This window comes from Melanotaenia boesemani, chromosome 23 (assembly GCF_017639745.1).
Source record: "Melanotaenia boesemani isolate fMelBoe1 chromosome 23, fMelBoe1.pri, whole genome shotgun sequence".
NCBI classification, from domain to species: Eukaryota; Metazoa; Chordata; class Actinopteri; order Atheriniformes; family Melanotaeniidae; genus Melanotaenia; species Melanotaenia boesemani.
Genome location: NC_055704.1, coordinates 14964819 through 14985769, shown reverse-complemented (window position 1 = coordinate 14985769; position 20951 = coordinate 14964819). Strand labels below are relative to the sequence as shown.

Below are 20951 nucleotides of genomic sequence, written 5' to 3'. Positions count from 1 at the left end.
TCACACAGAACAGAAGAGAGTGCATACTCAAAGATGCTTGAACATGTACTGTGTGTAAACAAGTCTAACAATATGCCTGGACTCGAACTTTTCCAGTGGTGTAGAGTTCACAATGAACACGAAAGGCATCTCAAAGCACTGAAACACTTAAAGGGATATACAGAGGAGGGTAGGTGTTGTGGTGTGTGTGTGTATGTGTGTGGGCAGAAGACTGTTCCTGACAAGCATACGTCTGCTAATTAATCTGATTATAAAGATACAATTAAATCCACGACAAGGCTTCATATCCCATGACCTCCGGCAGAACAGCAAGACCCTTACAAGCTAACGCTGCCCTCACCCAAGAGCTGACAAGAGCTGACAATGGCTGACACGAGTGCGTCTGTGCAGCATATGTGTGTATGTAAAAGTGTGTGTTCAAGAAGCTACTTTCTGTGCAGAACAATATGCCCTTGGTGAAGTGCTTCCATAATTATTTCACTTATTCCCACACATACCCGCTTCCATCCTTCATCTCTCTCCCTTCCCCAATCACACTTTTTTTCCCCCCTCATCATAATTCTTCATCACACCCCTTCTCCCTCCTCGTCTTCCTCTCCTCTCTTTTCTCATCTGTCCGCCCCTCCTTATTTTCTGTCTCTGCTTATCTTTCTCCCTGACCCTGCCTCTGTTCTTAGGGGCTGTAATGACTGTCTTTGAAACAAGAGGGGAGTAATGGTCACCTTGATAATGATGATGGTCGTGATGGCAAAGTGGGAAGAGCGGTGGGGGCGGAGCGTGGCTTGTCAGCACTGACTCACCTTGCCTGCTCTCCTGTCCCAACATCAGAGTGAGAGCGGAAACTGGTGGAGACTAAAACCATAGATTGTTCTTTTCTCTTATTTTCACTCCCTCTCTCATTCTTCACTCCCCAGTTAGATCAATACTTTGAGACTGGGGCCGACACAATGTGTTGCAGGCTACACTGGGGTCTGTGTGGGCCCTGGACAATCCATCTCTATACACTTCTACTGGTGGGGGACATGAAAGCGCCTTCATTAGCCGCACCAAAAGACTCATATATTTCTCACAGGGCATAAAAGGCCATTGTAAAAACGCCCTCTGTTCCCTTTCAAACATAAAACGTGTCAGACGGCACAAAAGGATTCCAGTCGTCACAGGGAGCGAGGATCATTACCGAACAAGCCGGCAGAGGAAAGAGAAGCAGGCGGTATAAAGTGAGAGCAGCATTGAGGGGAAATCATGATTAGGAGAATATTGTGAAGGGAATAGAGTTTAGAGTAGCCTAAAAGAAGAAGCTCAACAGAAAACAGAGCAGGGAAAATGATAGAGAAAAGGAATGGCCATGAGGAGAAGAACATGATATATCCACATGGACAAATATTCCCTGAAAGTGCTTTCTGCTTCAGGCAGCTCTGTGTCTTTATTTCTGACTTTTTGAGTGTTCGAACCTTGAGTTAGGGAAGCATCTGCTCTGAAAGCTCCTTTCTGGAGTCCTTGGATAGATAATGATTGCACTGCTAGTCTATTATAAACCACATGGGCCTTGCACACCATTGTCCCTACTTCTCCCAAATAGAACCACCACAATAGAATTGGCTTTCTGGATTTCAATAGTCCCAAGTGCCCCCTCCCAGCATCCATCTGGAGGCAAACTGACCCCACACATGACTGGCAAAGAAACTCAATTACTGGTAGGGTGCCACGGTAAAAGCTGTCTCAGTTTCACAATGGCCAGACCTTCATTGTTCAAGTAGAAAATCGCTGCACTTGTAGAGAGGTTGTCCCTCATGAGGTACAGCTGGAATTAAGAAGTGGCAAGTTCTACCAAGAAAAATTTAGCTTGGGCTATCAGTGACAAAAGAGGCTGATTGAGAATGACCTCCGCCATGTTCTCTACAACAGACAATGCTGTATCTCTTACACAAGCTGTCTTTATGCGACAAAACGAAGACAGCAGTGAGCCCCTGACCTGCACCATTAGCACCCCCAAAGAATTCTTTTCAATCCTTGATACCAGAGCAAATAAGTCTGCAGCCATGACCAAAACTGATGCAATGGCACATATTTGGGCTACATTTTCACAAACAGGTGAATAGGAAAGAAGGAAAGAATAAATGTGAAGAACTGTGTTACAACAAAACATTAGTTTTCACAGAACTGTGGTTCAATGGTAACCTGAGTGAGGTATCTCACTATGGGAAGAGCTCTCTGGCATGAATCTCTGAAATTCCATTACTACCAAGTTTGTCAAAAACAAACTAATTATGTGGCTGGCAAAGGGGCACCCACCATCTTTAAAAGTGCCTGCAGTCCCATGCCATACATTGTAAACCGTATTTCTTCCATGTGTCGATGCAAGAAGGGCATTGTGATGAAATACCTGCTTTCAGGGCGATTAGGGGTGGGCGATATTGGCAAAGAAAAAAAAAATCTTTATTTTTTTTATTATTATTTTCTGATAATGACAATCTGAAAATATCCTTTAAAATGTTTGTTTCTTTTGTTTTTGTTTTATTTATTTTTTGTTTTTATGAAAAATGCTGTCAAACTAATGGCTTACCAGAACATCTATGGAAACACAGCGTTTCAGAACAATAGCTCTTGTTTACTTTTAAAGTGCTTCATACATCTTCTGCAAAATATTACCCAACAATATTCTATGGCCATATTTGACAATGACCAATTTTATGTCTAGGCTGTACTTAAAATCACAAGAGAATATGCTAAATAAGGTTTGCTCAATAGTATCTTACTTAAGCGTTTGAACAAAAATAAAAAACAAATATTAAATTAAGATGACATCAAAATGTAAATATGTCTTTTTGATTTAAAATATTTAAACAATGCCAAGTATAGTCACTGGCATAAAAAACTTTGAAACTTCTTTGAAATTCCAATAGCACAGTCCACTCTTGGATCACACATGCTATATGGAAAAATCAATAAAATCATATAAACAACATTTGTAAAACTCAAGCAGCATAATAATCGGCATCCTACTACTACTACTGCTACTTATACTAGCCTACTACAAACACTAATAATAATAATGTAATATTAATAATAATAATAATAATAAATTGTGTAAAGGCAAGCCTCTAATATATATGACAGAGATCTATAGTGTGTGTATTTTGCCCAAAAAAAAAAAAAAATCTGAGGGTAACTCACTGATTGCAATATGAAGACAGTGCCCAAAACATGGCATCCCGGTCCAGCTGTTGATCCGGAGTGCACTGACGTTTGTACAGCTGTCTGTTGTCATGCATGCCCTGCCTTTTTCATTTAGTGACCATGCAGCACGAGTGTATTTTTCAAACCAAGTGCAATGGTGTCACTTGTGTGATCGTGCAGAAAGTAGGACGTCTGCAAGCTGTAGCTCTCCAGTAGCCAGAATTCATCAACAAAGTCTACTGTCAAAGACAGGAAGCCTCGGAGGTCCTGCTCAACAACAGATCGGTGGTTGTAGAAAAGTGTTACACATTTTGCAGTTTCTCAGTAAGTGTTTTCTGAGATGATTCGTATAAGTTTAGTAAAGCCATTTGGCCAATTTACGACTTGGCACTTTGTCTCTGGGATCAAGGACGTTAACAAGTTCTCTGAAGCCTTCACTCTCCACTACTTGAATTCATTTCCTTGGATATTAATTTAGTGATGGCATTCATGATGTCTTGCCAACATTTACTTGCTCTGTCACATGGTATGTGTTTGCTAAATGACTTGGTGAGAAAATTCAACCATTTATAACTCATTAGCAAACAGTGGAGCATGAAAAACCTGCAACTATAATGACGGGCACCTATAAGAAGTCTCCCTAACCTTGGGCACAAAGACAGGGTTAGGACATAGGCAGTCTTGAGAATGCTTCCAACACTACAGACAAATCCCATATTGGGACCTGAATCCTAATCACAGGCTGCAGCCTATGCTCTCCTTTCATAAACTTTGGGCATGCTGACCAACACGTGCATCACCAAAACCCACATGGCAGGCTGAAATAGCACCCAAATAAACCTTAACAGTAAAGAAGGCTCTCCCATCATCCAACAAATCCTGCAGGAAACACCTAGAATAAGAACACTGAAAGAAAATTATGTTCTTGTTATTACAACAACTCTCAAACATGTGGCACCTGCCATCATAAAGACATTGATGGCGAGCTGGTGTTCTGAATCATTAACTACTTTCAAAGGGAGACCAGAACCATTTAGGTTCCTTTCATGTGCCAAGCCCAGAGAACTAACCACTAGGGATACAGGTGAAAAAATCTAAATGTGACCGTGTGACACCAAGTCTCGTGACAGCGACAGAAGCCATGTTAAGTTGCAGAGCAGACTCAACAATTCTTTCATCGATGGCCTGCTCAGCCAATATGGTGCTATTAAAATCAGAGACAGCCATTGTTGCTGGGAGGGGGGACTCAGTAGAAAATGCTTCAGAGCTAGCAACACTGTTAATAACTCCAGGTAATTTATATGCGCAACATGGAGCTTCAAGGACTACATGCCGTTCACGCCTCTCTCCTTGAACATGGCCCCCTACCCTAGTCAATGATGCATCTGTTCTTAAGGTCTTCCTCATAACCACTGTTCCCAGGCAACATTGCAGGATCTGGAACCACAGAGTGCAGCAGTGGTTGCAGGAGCTTGGGTCCCTCAATGATGCCTAAGCATGCTTTACACACATGCATGCGATGCAAGAGGGTGGGGGTCTTCCCCCGAGGGGGTCAACCCACAAGCAGCTGGGCAAGGCCTGTACATGATGTCCTTCACCTTACTTTCACCCCTGCGAGGAACCGGTGGTAGCCAATTATACTAGCACAGCCCGAGAGCTAACACTAACAGAATTAAAACCACAGACAAGCTAACCTTGCTGCCGGATAAACTAGAACAGGAGGTCAGCCAAAACATGATAATACCCACCTGTGTATTACACTATTTCTTGATGAAATAAAGAGTATATACTAAAACCAGAAAATCTGCATTCAGACTACCTTGATAGCTTCGTCTTTGAACAGTTAAGCAGATGATCCAGAGTCAAGATAGCAGAGGAGCTCAAGTGAACTTCAGGAGATAGAAAGTGAGGAATGTTCGGCACGGGGCTGAAGCCACTTAGAGGGGGGTAAAGGGGGTGGGTGCCCCCTTGCCAGGCATTTGATTGCTCCGTTTTTGACAGACTTGGTGATAATGGAACATTCTTGATTGGTCACGCCAAAATGCACTTCCCATAGTGAGACACCAAGTGAGGTTTGAAAGAGAACAATCAGTTTGTATTTTCTGTTTCAAAGTAATGGTTCCCACATAGCATAAATCCACTTTAACGCATTAAAATAGAGTTTTGTTCTTGCAGTATTCTTTTATGCAAGCCCACTCTTTCATCAGTGCTTTGTGGTTTGGAAAGGGATTCACAAATTCAAAGCACAGTATCAAAGCCAGTGAATTAATCATCAGATGTTTCATATTTGATTATTTCATTGGTTTCATGTGTCAAACTTCAGATTCAATGCAATTTCTGGACTTTAACAATAAATTTTAAAAGAAAAGGCTGATATCTTAAGTGAAGTATAACTGAAGATAAATTGTCATCCTTCACTCCTTTTGTTCTTGTTTTGGGTTCCTGTGCATCACTCCACATCGTTGCAACCACAAAGCCTCCTGTCTGGATTGACCTATTTAGAAATTACCGCACTGATAACACAACAAAAAAATAACACTTGGAGGAGGAGGAGGGAGATGTAATGAAATCAGTTCCTGTATTTGTACCGGAGCGGATCAACTTGTCTGTGCGGCTTAAAAAGACTCATTACATTATTAAGCCACACTGCAGTGATTTGTTTTCAAGTACAACGAGGCTTACTGTGCTAAACATTAACCACCCGTGCTGAACTATGGGAGTATGCCTTTCAGTGTACATGTGTGTGTGAAGGGGCGGAAGAGAAGGAGGGGTTGCGAGGGACACCAACTATCTCAACAGATGTGTTCAAGATGGAAAGCTACTGGTGACCTGCGTAGGAAAAGACTTGAGTATTAGTCCGACAGCAAAGATTACATGGTACTTACAGGAGGTCAAACTACAGAGTACATGGGAGAAAACCAGGAGTGGGGGAAGGAGGAGAAGGCTGTAGAGCATGAGAGGAAGCTTGTACAAGAGAATGTCTTTGAAACTACTCTATTACTAAGACTTAATGTGTACAAGAGGTTAAATAGAGCAGGCAGTAGTTCTGCTTATTATCATGACATGTCATATTTGGATAACAGCTGACCTAAAGTTGATGTCAAAATCCAAAAACTTCCTGTTAATATTTAACTTTTAATACTGTTAAAAATACCTTGACCTAACAGCCCACAACTTTTTCCTTTTATGTGCAGCTTTGAGATTTTATTAGAAATACACAAGCAATTTAAATTCTGTGTAATGACTGCAGTTAGAAGTGACTTGCTAGATTAAAATAATAGCTGTTGAAGTCACACTTGTAATTATGTTATCATATAATTTTATACATGCTGGTGGTGGCATTACTATGCTATTGATTCGTATGTATAAAAAGTCTCCATTTTTATTTAGTCATGTATTTACTTGTTTTGTTTTTTAAATACATAGGCTTTAATTTTAGAAAGGGTAAAAGGTGCATTGTAGGGGTGTAACAAAATGCTTACAAAACAATACTAAATACGCTATGGGGCTCACGATACGAAATACTCAATACAACACAAAAATGGAGGAAAATTATCTGATGAGCATAATGAATATGATGAAAAGCAAATTGACAACAAAAATTGGACAGTGTATGGGTTTTGCTCTACAAATAAAGAAAGAATGAAAACTAATGTCAATTTACCTAGCTCACAGGTTATTTTTTATTATAATTTATCATGTCTTTAGTAATAAAAAAAACCCTATAATCTGCGTAATGTCTTTTGCTCAACGACTTGCAGCATAAAAGGGTGCAGCAAATGAAATCTGCAGATTAGTTTGATCGTTTGGTAGCTTTTTAGGCTTTGGAACTAGCTTCTCCTTATGAAGACGTTGTAAATGGTACATCATGCTAGTTGTGCTGGACGTTGTGTAAGGCATAGTGAACAGACATAGCTTGCAGCTCGTCTTTGTTTGGTCCACAGTCTTCTTACCCTTGTCGTCTATTTTGGTTGGGAAGCCAAAATGAGTCCACACCACCACTTGTGTGAAGCCGGAGCATCCACAATATCCTCATCTTCCATTATCATATGAAGTGAGACTACCGCTATAGTAGGGCAAGAGAGTCAAACTTAATCTTAGGGCAGAGAGTGCAGTGCCCCTTATCGTTCTTAAATTTTGACTTTTAATGTGTTTTTACTTCATCTTTTTTTTTTATATATATATTTTTCCCATATCTAAGTTAATCAGATTTAAGATGAAGGAGTTAGTTTAGGTGCTAAGTGAGTCTGTCAGGAAGACTAATGACTCACTGGTCCTCAATCTTAAATAAGCATACACTAAGAGCAGTTCTTTTTGAACGAATTTCATTGTATTACCCCAACAGAGAAAACAGGGCTGTTCCCCCAGGACTCATGAGGGCAGTGTTATAGGAAAACATACAGTATCAATGTCAAAAACTGCAATTGTGGTATAATTTGTTAAATATAAACAAATACATGTTACTAATATGCATTAACATCTTTCCATTTCTGCACCTGTGTTTGATATATATATATAAAATAAAACAAGTATACAGGCAGAACTTCCTCTGAGTATTTTTTTTAAACTGGTATTGTACATGTTGATTTCACGGTAAAAACGTAATATATTTTGCAGCTCCAGTTCCCTCTACAGTGCTCCATTTGGATGGGGATTCCGCAATAAAAATCTTGCCGGAGCAGCTGGTAATAGTCAGAAATCCAGCTGGAATAAGCTTAGAACTGACAGCCATGGATGAGGAATAACTTGCTACTCTGAATCTGCTCCAACTACAATTGTCTCTGGTTCATCTTCACCGTTTTTTCTAGTTATCTTGTCACAGACATTACAATTAAATCTACTTATCTGTTTAGGTATGCCCCTTTATTATGTAATAAGTCTGTCTGAAAATAAATACACCAAGGGATTGTCACTCATTCTGAATATTAGTCCTGTTCATGTAGGTTGAAACCAACTATGATGGACAGGCGAGTAATGTAAAAAATCATTTTTGCAAAATCTAAACGCTGAAAGCCTCTTTTAAAAATGTTAAGTCGAAAATAAAGATTTAATGTTAAAATATGGCAGGTAGAAGTATTAAGTTAAAAAAATGTGTACTCAACTAAAGGACAGATTTCATGAACACTACTTAAATACAAACTTACTCCCAGTCCTTGTCCAATAAAAGATTGACAAGAAAAAATATTTTTAAAAGCTACACTAATGCTTGGAGCATTCATGCTTGAGGCAAAAACCTGCAGTACAACAAGCATGAGTAATGTTGAGAGTTTAATTTATTTCATTATCAAGTGCATAAACAGAATCTGTCTGATGCCAGACATCATGTTCATTGTGAACAATTTAAACATGCCTCTATACTCAGGAGATAATTATCCAACAGGAAAGTCAACTGTTTAATTCTCTGCATGTCAAAGTGTCCATGAGCAAAACACTAAATCTCAAACTGCCCCCACTGTGTGCACAGGTGTGCGATTATAAACAAAAGCTCTGCATAGTCTATACACTAAAAGAGACCATTGCATTTACGCTAATCTCTTACCATTGGTTATAAATATTCATGTTTTACATGTTTTTTTAAAAAAAACTGGATTAATGTGCTTGTTGTCTTTAGAGGCTTCAGCTTTGACTGAACCCTGTTTTTTTTGTTTTGAGGTTACTTTTAGATAAGCTAAATGCACATAAATAATGGTCCTTAAGTATTTTCAGTCATCCATACATCAAGAGTGTTTTCCCAATAGCACAACACTGCATGAATTAGTAAATTAATTATTGTGTCAGTGAAGTTTCACATTAGATCTTGGGTTGGAAAACTTTAGTTTGTTAACTGTCAGTGTCTGACAGAGTTGGTGGATTGCATTTTGAACTTTTACCATATTAATGTAAACTCTTTTTCTCTGTTGTCACCCTGAATAGTAATAAGCCCCCCTCCTCCTCTCTCCCCTCCCACATACACATAAATAAGACTCATTACATATGGATCTGCAGTCATGGCTTTTTTTTTTACACAAATTGTCAGGGTGTTGATCCCACTGGTTAAAAAAGTACGGTGAAACTGTGAAATGGCAGCTCACACATTGTCAAATGATATGTCTGGCCGACCGGCCAGACAGTGCATCTTGTTTTTTTAGGTTTATTGTTAGTCTTTTATATGGGTGAGCGGTGCTGTCATCTCTTCAATAGGGATTGTAAGCAGCACAGTTGTGAGGGCATGTGATGGAAAGCCCCCTGGAGCACGTGTCCTGCAGCCGCCCTGACCAAGACAAATTGCATTCCTACCATCTAAAAATGCCCCTCAGCTTTTTTGGTTATGTTGAACTTAAGTCTGATCATGTGCTTTTTTATATTACCTCAATACATAAATTGTAAAGGCTTCTTAGCATGTAATTCATATGTTAATCTCTTGTACTTGTACTACATTAGTCCTGACTTTTGCACGAGTTAATCTGATGAGTTCTTAAGCAGACTTTGACCAATGTGACTGTCACTCTAGTCTGTGTAAAGTATGTCCAAATGCAACCAAATACAATATTCAAAGTGCAGAGAAGCACAGCCGATGGAGATATCTTATCTCTATCACTCGCCAAGGGAATACTTCTGTCACTTGGCTGCAGCTGATGATTGCAAGTATATGCAGATTCTATCAGAAACTGGGCGAGTTCTTACTATGGAGGCTTATCAGGAGTTTGCAGAAACCAGCTCTTCTACTGTGGGATCAGCAAACACCTGTTGAAAAGGAGCACAAGAGCTACCAAACTTAACACGATAAGAGACAACACTAACCACACCACTCAGACTGTATACTGCAGCGTACGTAGATATGTTGATTGCAAACAAACAAGGGTAAAAAGACAGCAGAAGTTGTCGTCCAAATTGAGTTTCTTCACTCTTAAAACACAGAGGAGTCTCAGCAAAGCAGTTTTTGATATACAATGTGCTGCACTTCTTTTCCTTAGTTTATTTGTTTTAACATGGGTGAAATGTTGAAAACTAGGCTGGCTTCGTTGAATCTCTGAAGATTAACAAGCAGAAAGCACATGTGCTCTCAGGGTGGTTCACTGCAATAATTACTGTGCGCTCCTGGTTGCATCTGCCTCATGCTAACTGGTGGCAAGCCAACCAACAACATGCACTGAAAAACAACAGTCCCTCTTTGCTGGCACTGCTGCCGCTTCCTTGCCTTTTTTTTCCCTTTTTGAATCTTTCTGTCTCCCTCTGCCTTTTTCTTTCACTCTCGCTGGTCCCATCTGTGTCTCTTCTACTTTCATCTCTTCATATTCTACATCTTTATCATATTTACTTTTCTGCTTCTAAGGACTCTTTTTCACCCCACCTACTCTGTTCCCACTCCTCTCTCCGTTCTTTCACTCCTCTCTGCACCCAAGGGCCATGTGGTCCAAGTGAGGTTGCACGGTGACAGAATCCGGACCCTTTGGTGTTGCAAGTTCCTTATCTCACTTACGAAGCGATGCTGTGCATGTACACAGAGTGTCTGTGCACGTGTGCGAAGCGAGGCGCTGTTCTCGAGGGCAAAGCGAGGTGTGAGAGGATGATGCACTTGATACACTGTGAAGAGAGGAGGAAGAAGTGAGGGAAAGGACTGAAGAGAGAGACGTCCAGAGGGAGGGTGGGAGGGTTGGACGGTGGAGGCCAAGAATAAGCTGCTTGCTCCTAGTACGCCGCCTACTGGGCCTCACTTAATCACCAAAGAACCAAGTGGTTCACACTAAAAACTAAATCAGGGGGAAATGTAATTGAGGGGATTTGCCTCCACTTGAAAAAAGTGCGTGATATAACTGTAACTTGCATTTAGAAATATTTCACCTGCACAGACATCTAGGTATAGAAGTCTTTCTGGATGTACTGAATTTGAACAAAAATGTGAAATTAATAATTACGCTTAAAAATTAATAAAATAATCCTGTTGTAAAGAGGAATGTTTCCCTGTTTGAAAAAGGTACAAGTACAGGACAAGATGCAGTAAGCTCCAAATCTAAATCAGTGAGGGAGATGGAACATTAATCATCAATACCAACCTCACAAACACAACTCAGACCATTCAAAACCAAGCAGTCGACAACAGGCTTCAATATTAGAAACATATGAGCCATCATTTAAATACCATTTTTCAAAGTTATTTATCTAGCAGATGCTTTCAGATAAGTGTCACATCTCACCTCTCTTTAGACAAGAGGCTCTTCGTGTTTAAGTGTGTTGGTTTGAAACTGCTATAGCCATCTGCATTCAAATTAGAGCAGTGTATTAACTTTTTCCTGTATACTGATTTTTATTTAACCAAATTATATATGAGACATTGCTTTTTATATAATATATTCAGACCTTGTTAAATAAGTTTCCACACTTAAGTTGTGGCAGTGGGTGTATTTCTTTAAAGACATAATGCACCTACAGCCACATTTTACACCATATTTATAAGCAAGATTTTTGGAATTTCTCCACATTGTTGGCAACTTTGCAAATTTTTCAAACATAACATTTAGTGTTAATTATAGCGACGTGTTAAAATACTGTGGATATTTCCCTTTTCAGTACAATTGAAAGTGGTGCATTTCAGGTACATTTATAAATTCTGAAATGTTTGTCTTTGTTACAGCCCAAGACTTTATAGTGCATTCATACACATCAGTGCATCTTTTAAACTTAGAAATGAAATTTTTTATAGTCACAACTGTTTAAAACAATACAATGTGTTTTTCTTTAATACATTTTTTTCTGCTTCACGTAAACAGCTGTCTGGCATCGACACAGTGTAAATGCTGATAAGTCCAGACTTATTTTTACAACTGAAAAATGGTAGAAAACACTAACGTATAACATATACAGCCTTTCTGTCTAAAAAAACTGAAGTACATTATTTTAACCATATTACCCAGCTCGAGTTTAAATGTTCAATAACAGTTTGTTTTGACACTTTGACCATCAACTGTTTTTCTCCAACGCAGACTACCAACAACATCAGATTGTCCAGATTGTCAAAATTAAAAAAAAGTGGACAAACTTAAAAAAGTGGTTATACAAAGTGGTTATATTTTAAAATTCTGACTGTAAACACGGAGCACTGCTGCTGCACTGCAGTGTTTTCACCTGGTTTAGATTTTGTTTAACTTTTAGCATTTTATTCTTGATCTGAATTTTTAGGAATTTTGGACAACAAACGGGATAAACATCAGTGTATTTTTGATGCACGAGATTTAGGCTCATTTTTTATTTTTGTGTCCTTTAAGCATATTGAGGCCACAGCTGCTGCCATCTTTGCTGTGTACAGTTACTATGGTAACAGGTGCACCAGTGTAAAAGAAGGTTTAGTATGCTTTGATTTTGAGAAAAAAGATAATCCAGATAAAAGGATTATTGAGCTGCACTCTGTTTCACAATGGTTTACATCTTGTGTAAATCCAGCACACCCTTTTCCGGTGCAGTGTTGATCTTTCACCCCCCTAAATGCCCAAACTCTCAAACTGTTTTAGCTCAGCTTAAGCCATGACAAGAATAGAGCCTTTGGTCAACAAGATCGAAGTAGATGAAGTTAAAGGAAGTAAAACCTGTGGAAGGATGATTCAGAGCAGAAAGATTCTCTTTTCAGTCACGAGTCTGTCTTCCTTACTGTGAAAAGAAGTAGCCAGCACATCATCAGTGTCCAGTCCTCTTGTCACACCCATCCACACCCACGTCTTCTGTTGGTGGAGAAGGCAGCAAGAGGGGAACAGTGGGTGCTCACATAAGACAGGATTACAATAAAAACATTTCTAGAATGGGTCCAACATCACCTCATGTTTGTCTACTAAATTATATTCGAAGCGCATGAAAATTAATCATTTAACCAACTCTTTTGAGCCAATATATACATGACCTTAATTATTAAACAGTCATGTTCTTAAACTAGCCAAAATATTCATGATTATGATTTTCACTATAATCAAGCAGCCCCAGTGGAAAAGCGCAGAGATCCTTGTTCACACAGTATCTGTGACATCTGTTCTGCTGTATTACAACAGACTGACTCTCCACAGTAAATCATGTTTGCTTTTCCAAACTGATTCGTTGAACAGAACCCCTCACTGTTGTTCCTTAGTTGTTCCTGCTCACCAAGCCTTAGCATGGCTGCCTGTTCGATGCAAAGAGGACTAGTTTGGGTTCGGTTTTAAGAGAAGTTATAACACTAGACGTATGAAAAATAAGTTATTAGTCGGGTTAAGAGCAGCAGAGTCTTTTATAGATTTACACAGATGAAAAGACTGTTAAACACTGTCTTAAACACTGATTCCCTAGTTCAATACATGCAAGTAGAGAGGCAGAGGTATTCAACTGCCTCTGCCTCTCTGCAGCCGGGAGCTGACAGACAGAGCAGCATGGCTTTGACTTTTGGACTGGAGCCCTTTTGTGTGTGGCACAGACGCCGAGCAGACATTGCACAGCCGTTGCGTGGACGTGGAGGCCTCAGGTCGCTGCTACACTGTTATTAAAAACAGTGTGATAGCATGTTGGCTGTTCCGACTTGTCTCCCTGTTTCTTCTCTCTTTTCTCTCCTTGAGCACAAGCTCTCTCTCCTCTCTTGCCCTCCTCTCAGCAGCACAGCTAATGCAGTCTTTGGCATCTTGTTTTCAATGTTAAGCGGCGAGGCAGCTTACATACAGCTGATGTGTAGGATGAATTTTAGCAGACAGCAGTAGTGTCGGAGGCCTTCTGCCCCTCTAGCGTACATCTCCTGCAAATCTTATCAAATGTGCCAAATCTTACATTGTGTCTTCTCTTTTCTTGTGTTTCTTCATTCCCAAACCCTCCTTTACTCCTCCAAAGATATTTTTTGGCATAGTGAAAGTCTTTATCTGCTGACTAAAGCACTGCAACCACTCCAACTGAAGACAAGTCCCGTTTCATAGATGCTGCCTTAGAAATTCTTGAATATGATCACACTGTTCAATCTTTTTGAGTGAAATACTAAGAATGAGGTGATTTTTCTGTCACTTATTCAAAGTATTCAATTAATTTGTTTTAGTCTCTCTGAGAATGGCATGCCGACTTCCAATGGGGAAAATTAACTTTTGTGCCATGTCATTAAAGCTTACATGCAACAATATTGATCCTTTTGTTCCGTTTGTTGAGTCCCTCATTTGTACTTTGATCAAGTGCTGACTCTTACCAGGGAAACAGCTGCACCCGCCATCAACTATCTGCTGAAGAGCTGTGATCGCTTATTCTAACAGAGGCAAAAATCCTCGTTTTTCCCTCATTTCCCCCTAATTTCCCTGTTCACTTTCTCCTGAGAGCACCATAAAATAGCTTCTATTACAATACCCATCACAAGCTCCCTTTAAAAAAAGTGGATACAGATACACAGATATATTCTGGAGCCAAAAACATTCAAATTACAAAGACTTGACAGAAATGTGTGCATTCAGGTAGAAAGACTCATATGCATAGTCAAATTGCATGCAAAAACACAGTTCCAAAGATCATTTTTTCAAGCCAAACAGCATGAAACAAAATCACAAATATACACAGATAAAATGGAACAACCAAGCTCTGATCTGACTACTGAAAGTTAAATTCAAAGTTTTCCATTCCCATTGTTGGTCAATGAATATAACAAACATCAGCTTCTAAGCCAAAAATCTATATCTGGGTCAGCAAAGCGAGGAAAAGGCTGGTGAAAAATAACCAAAGCTATCGTGTAACACTTATGACATAACATCTTCTAATGGGAACAGAAATGGCATAAAATTGGCAGTCAAGCATAAAATAAAATAAAAATACCTGGTGTCTTTTTTTAATCATTTGTTCACAATGGTCATAACCACATTTTTGGGGAGCTGTTTATCTACAATTATAATGTGGAAAAAATATTAAGGCAACTATCATGCTTTCCAAAATATCAGTTTTGATTAGAAGAGCCTTGTCTTGGGAAATAGCATGAATAACGCCACATCATGATGTGTGTTAGTTTGAGGAGAAAAAAAAATTTAGACAGCACTGTTATTTATCTGTCTGATAATGTGATCAATTGAAAGACATCACATATCAAACAAAACCACTTCTTATGTATGCTTCATGATTAGAGCATATGTGTGCAGCTTACACTTATACTATGTTGTTAAGGTTTGCATGGCTGTTCTAGTAAAAAGAAAGAAAGAAAAAAGAATGTGAGTGAGGTGTAAATTCTGACATTGAACCAACATGTTCAGTTGCTTTAAGATAAATCAGAAAGGTAAATGTATGTGATGGGGAGAAATGGCACTGCTTTATATTCTACATACCACTGGTGATAAGGAAAAGCCTAATTATTCTCAGTCAATCTCCCATCCCATCAGTGCATCCATACTCAAGTCCTGAAAAACGCTGATTTAGTTGTTAAAAGTCTATCTTCGAACAGCACTTTTATACTGTTAAAGATACTGCTCAGCTGAGGGAATTTTCCCTTCTTTTGTTTTTGAAGAGGGGTTCTGTGAAGTACTTTTGAGCAGCCAGTGTTTTACCTGCAGTAAACAGGTTTAAGGAAACAGTGACCAAAAAAGGTGATTTGAAAGGGACTCTGTGGAAGGACCTCTGACTGCTGTATACTGCAGGTAAGACACCAACTACTCTTAGGCACTTGACAGAGCCCCATATTTAAATATTAAAATAATTAACACATTTTAATGCCAAAAGCAATGTGGCATTAAACTACATGTAGGTTTTATAGCTCAAGGAAGCTTCTCTAAATGGTCATGGTTGTTGGGCTAATGAAAACCCAGCTATTACCATGGCTCTTACAGTGCTCATTTAAACATATGAAAAAAAAATTAACACAAGTTGTTGAGAAAGGAAATTTTTAAGAAAATCCTGTCAGTTCAAGAGGTGCCATTATTATGAAAAGATGCATAAATATTTTAGATGCATTATTACAGTTAAATCCTCAGACTGGTGATATATGTATGTCTCAAAAACCAACAGCTCAAACTCCGGTCTTCGAGGGTTGGTATCCTGCAGGTTTTCATTGTTTCCCTGATCGAACACACCTGAATAAAATCAAATGGATCCAACAGCTTCTTGACAACTTCTTCACAATAACCCATTAATTTCAGTCAGGTCTGTTAGATCAGGGAAACAATGAAAACCTGCAGGATACCGGCCCTCGAGGACCGCAGTTTGACACCTGTGTTTTAGAGGAAAGAGTTGGGTCCTTATGCAGCCAGATAATCAGTCAGACAGAACAACAGTTAACCTGCTCCTGAGTCATGAAGCCAGCAGGCCGATACAAGGTCTATCCACATCACTCCACCACTCATTGAAAGCTTAAGAGACAGAGTCATACCCTACTCAGGCCATCCTCATCCCACCATCCAGCTCCAGATTAAACTACCTTATTATTCTAACTCCTGAATCTTGCTCATTCTCACTCATTCTCACTATTCTTTTTCTTGTTTCCCCGTCTCTTCCAGAAGTGGCACGTCAGATGTAAACAAAGCCCAACGCCAGCCACTAATTAAATAGATGAGCGGTATTAACATAACCTGAAAGCCCAAGCCAATTGTATGCCTCCCCCACCCCCCTTCACTTCCCTTTAATATCTCTCCTCATCCCTCCATCCATTTTTTTTCCTCTTTTTTTCCCCGTGTTGTGATCTGAGCAGTGAGTGCCAATTGTGGGCAGTAATTACCATTAGGACAGAAAAGCGTAGCGTGTCTTTGATATGGTAATGATGCTCCGTGTACACCCTGTACACCCTATACCCCTAAACACAACCCCCCCCCCCCATAACCCACACACATTTCCAAATAATCTCACCCATGAATATCAAGTAGGGCAACTCTTCAACACCTGATTGTGACGGCTGCAGTTTTCTGTAAACTGTTGACGGGTGATGGTGGGGATGAGAGCGCAAAAGACGGAGGAGAAAAAGACAGAGTGTAAAGGTGATAAATAAAATGAAGGAGAGCAAGGTTGGGAACAGGGGTGGGGTATGAACATAAGTGCCAAAATTACACAGACAAAGAGGAGGAGGCAGCAACATGAGTGAAAAGATGATAAAATTGAGACTAAAGAGAAAAGGAGGTGGAAGGGCAGAACAGTAGGCTTGTCAAGGGGGCATAGCCTCAGTTATTGTCACATGCTAGCTGTGTGACAACCAGCCCCTGCTTTAATTATTAATTGCACTTGTCAGGCATCACTGAATCTTCTTTAGCCTCTCGGTGTTAGTCTGACTGGACGTGAACCCTCCGCTGATAGCATTGCTCTAGTGACATTTTCTGCTCCCATCCTCGCCTTCCCCTTCACAATCTTACCCAAAAGGGCTCTGTCCTGGTTATAAAGATGTCAAGTCTTCAAGCGCAGTCTAGAAGTCTTCACCTCTGCCTCTTACTACTTGTATCGACTCTGTCTTTTCTGACTCCTGCTCCTTTACTCTCCATCATCCCTTTCTCTCCATCATCTTTCATCCTCTGTCCAGGCTCTGGCCTGCAGCCCACAGATGGAACAGGAACAAACCGACTTCTCAGCTCCCTGCTGCCTCCCTCTCATCCCAACTACACACACCATTCCTCTAATGCCTCCCTCCATCCAAATCCTGCAGCCTTTCCCCCCCTAACACTACGTGGTCCTGGCCAGCCTCACAAAATAGCCATGGACCTGGATCCCATGAACAAGGGAGTGTAACAAGTCTCATGGGGAAACAATGCACAGCGTCAGAAGCACACAATGTCCTGTACGTTCAGCGCCTTTAGCTTTTGTGATGGTGAAAAAAACCTGATGCCGTTGGCTCTGTAACATGAAGCCTCTGCCAGCCAGAGAAACTTGGACTCAACACAAAAAAATGACCCAATTACACTTCAAAAAAGATACAGTATAAGCAGCATGTATCACATGTAAACTTGTGTTGTACCCAAAAAACAGCCAAATTATTCACTCAAGAATGGGTTTAAGGTGCTTTTACACTGCGTCAGTTATGTTGACCAACAATGGAGTAGCAGTGTGCCATTTGATGGCAGCTCAAAAAATCTATTCACTGTACTCGTCACATAAATGATTGAAGTAATACACTGTATTCTTACTCATTTTCTATCAATTAGACCACCACCCACTTGCACCGGGATAAAAGACTTCTTGATCAACTGGCCCCAGTGCTTGAGACGTAGTCCCCACTTCTTCAACACTGGCTCTCCTCAAAGCTGTATGCTGAGCACATTGCTCCATTTCCTCTACACATCCGACTGCAGTCCCAACCATCTAGAGAACATCACTGTCAAATGTTCAGATGACACGATGGCTGATCACAGGGGAAAATGAGGGAGCCTGCAGAGATGCGCTCCTGAAACTTGGAAAATAGTGTTCAATGAACAGCCTTGTTATTTAATATTTTAATGAAATACACTTGTGTATAATGACAATAAATGCTTTCTATCCTATCCTATAATAATATAATATGTTGCCTATGAAATAGAATCCTTGCCTGGCTCGTGTTTTTATAACAACAAAGTTCGATTTGAGATCAAGACTTTTAGTTTTCACACTCAAATATATTTCTCTTTCTCAAAACTCTGCTCTCACACTCAAAAAGTCCCTTGTTGTTCTTTTAGAGCAGTTCTTGCTTTCAAAATTCTGCTCCTCTTCTCAAATTTAGTGTTGCAGGTTCAAATCTTCTGTGCTCAAGCTTGGTCTCTTTTTCTCACATGCATTGTCTGTACTCTCAAAACTTCTACTCTTGGATATTTTTTCTTCTCTCTTGAGTTGCTGAATGAGCTCTCTGTCAAATATCGTTCAGCCAACAGATCACTAGATAAATGCTGACAGAGCAAATCATTTTTTGGCTTCTTAGTTGTCAAACTACTTCTAGAGTTGCAAAATGACAGCAATTTTAGTAATAAAAAAACTATAAACCTGGATTAGACTTGGACTGGATTGAACAGATGAGAATCAGACTATTTTAACAATGTCTAAAAAATCTGGAAGAACTTGCACACTTCTTGGCTGTTCAAACTGCAGTGACAAACTTCAATTGTAGTTTAAAAAAAAAAAAAAAAAGGTGAATGCAAAGAACATGGAGCTTTACGTAATGAAGATGTCTGTGTCGGTCTGTGTGACACTGAGGGGAGCAGGGGTTGATACTGCTTGTCCACGGATGGCTTGTGTTCCATCGGGGACAGAGAGTAGAGGAGAAATGACATGTTGTGGCAAAGGAAACCTTGGATTTTATTACCAATAAGAAAAACATTGTAAATGTAGGTGAACACTTGTCAGTGTGACACCAAATTGTACATATCTATGTTGCCGTCCAACTTAATGTCACACAACGGGTAATGGTTGCTATGCTAGTTAATGCTAATGGACTAAGACACATGGGGCTGCAGTGTTGCTCAGAGTAAATGATTGGTCTATAAAATGGCTATTTTCAAGAAAATTTTGCTACCTAAAAGTTCAAGTAGAGAAGTCTGTCAGAGTTTATACAATAGTTAATGTTCAGTTGCTTGGTTACTTTATAGTTACTCATAAGAAAAATCATGGAAATGCAAATTACATGTTCTGCAGACATAAAATGCTGCTGATTTTGCTTATACCTATAGTACATGCAATTGCTGGCTCTTTTTAATGCAACACAAAAAGTCCAGAAAATAAATTGTAGGGAAAAAATAGCTAGGAAGTTGATATGGAATTCAGAAAAGAGTAGAATTTAATTTGCATTTTTTTTAAAGCTGAAGGACTTTTTGTAAGCTACATTTAAGTCATACTTATTATTTTAAATATTATATAATTTTAGGACCAAAATATGAGTAATAATTTTAATATTTAGTTAAATATATGCCTTTCCTGTCCATCGCTGCCTTTATAAAAATGAAAACTGATGTAGAGGAGCTAGTGGAAGCAAAGAAGAATGAGGTAGCTAGGCCCTCTCTCCTTTATCCTGCTGACTCCCCAGTGGGCCACAGAGAGCAGAGGGAGCCCCGGTCGATCAGAGGGGAGCCCAGATGGACCGAGACACACACACACACAAATACTCACATACACACATACGCACACACACTCACTCGCTCACATGTCATATGTTGTCCCATCTGCACCGTCACCAAGCTGCCTGTAACCCCAGGGTCTTGCGGGGAATATACACACATGCAGAGGGCAAACACACAGTATAGACAAGCATGGAAACACTCAAACAGTCAGTCACACACACACAAAAATGTGCGCTGAAAAATGTGCATACACACACAACAGAGGTTCTCCCAGAGTATTATTAGAGGTCAAGATAACTGTAGGCTCTTGTTTGCTTGAGTGGGCAACATTTTTATACTGGTCACAAACACATACACATACTTAATCTTCTCACATGAGCAAACCTATTAGATATGTAGTCTATGATCCACCGTCTATGTGAATCCATTAACACTAGGAGCATGTCTCATTTACTGTCAACAGTAAATGGACCATCAGAATGTAATTGCATGTTGATATCAGCAAAGTAAAGAAACTATCTCTTACCTTTGACGACTTATTTGATAGTGGATGTGGCAGAAAAAATAGTTTAATAACAGAGAGAACAGAAATTAAAATATATTATAAATTTATTAAAGCAGCCAAAATATGTTCCTACTCGTAGTCTCTTTTTTTAAGACTCACATATTTCCTTCTCAGAGGCTCTCTGTCATCACGAGAAGGCCAAGCAGGGTGGGATCAAACGAGCTGGCACTTCCCTTTGGGACTGAGTAAATTTCAAGCTTTTACTCCAGTAAAATCACACACCTTTGGTAGAAAGAAAAGTAAAGAAAAACCAATAAAATAACAAACCT

The 20951-nt window shown here is 39.6% G+C and overlaps 1 protein-coding gene across 8 annotated transcripts in view; it reads right to left on the bottom strand.

The window, feature by feature from the left end:
- sox5 (SRY-box transcription factor 5) overlaps positions 1–20951 on the bottom strand; it is a 285484-nt gene that overhangs the window by 204383 nt on the left and 60150 nt on the right. The window lies entirely within an intron of this gene.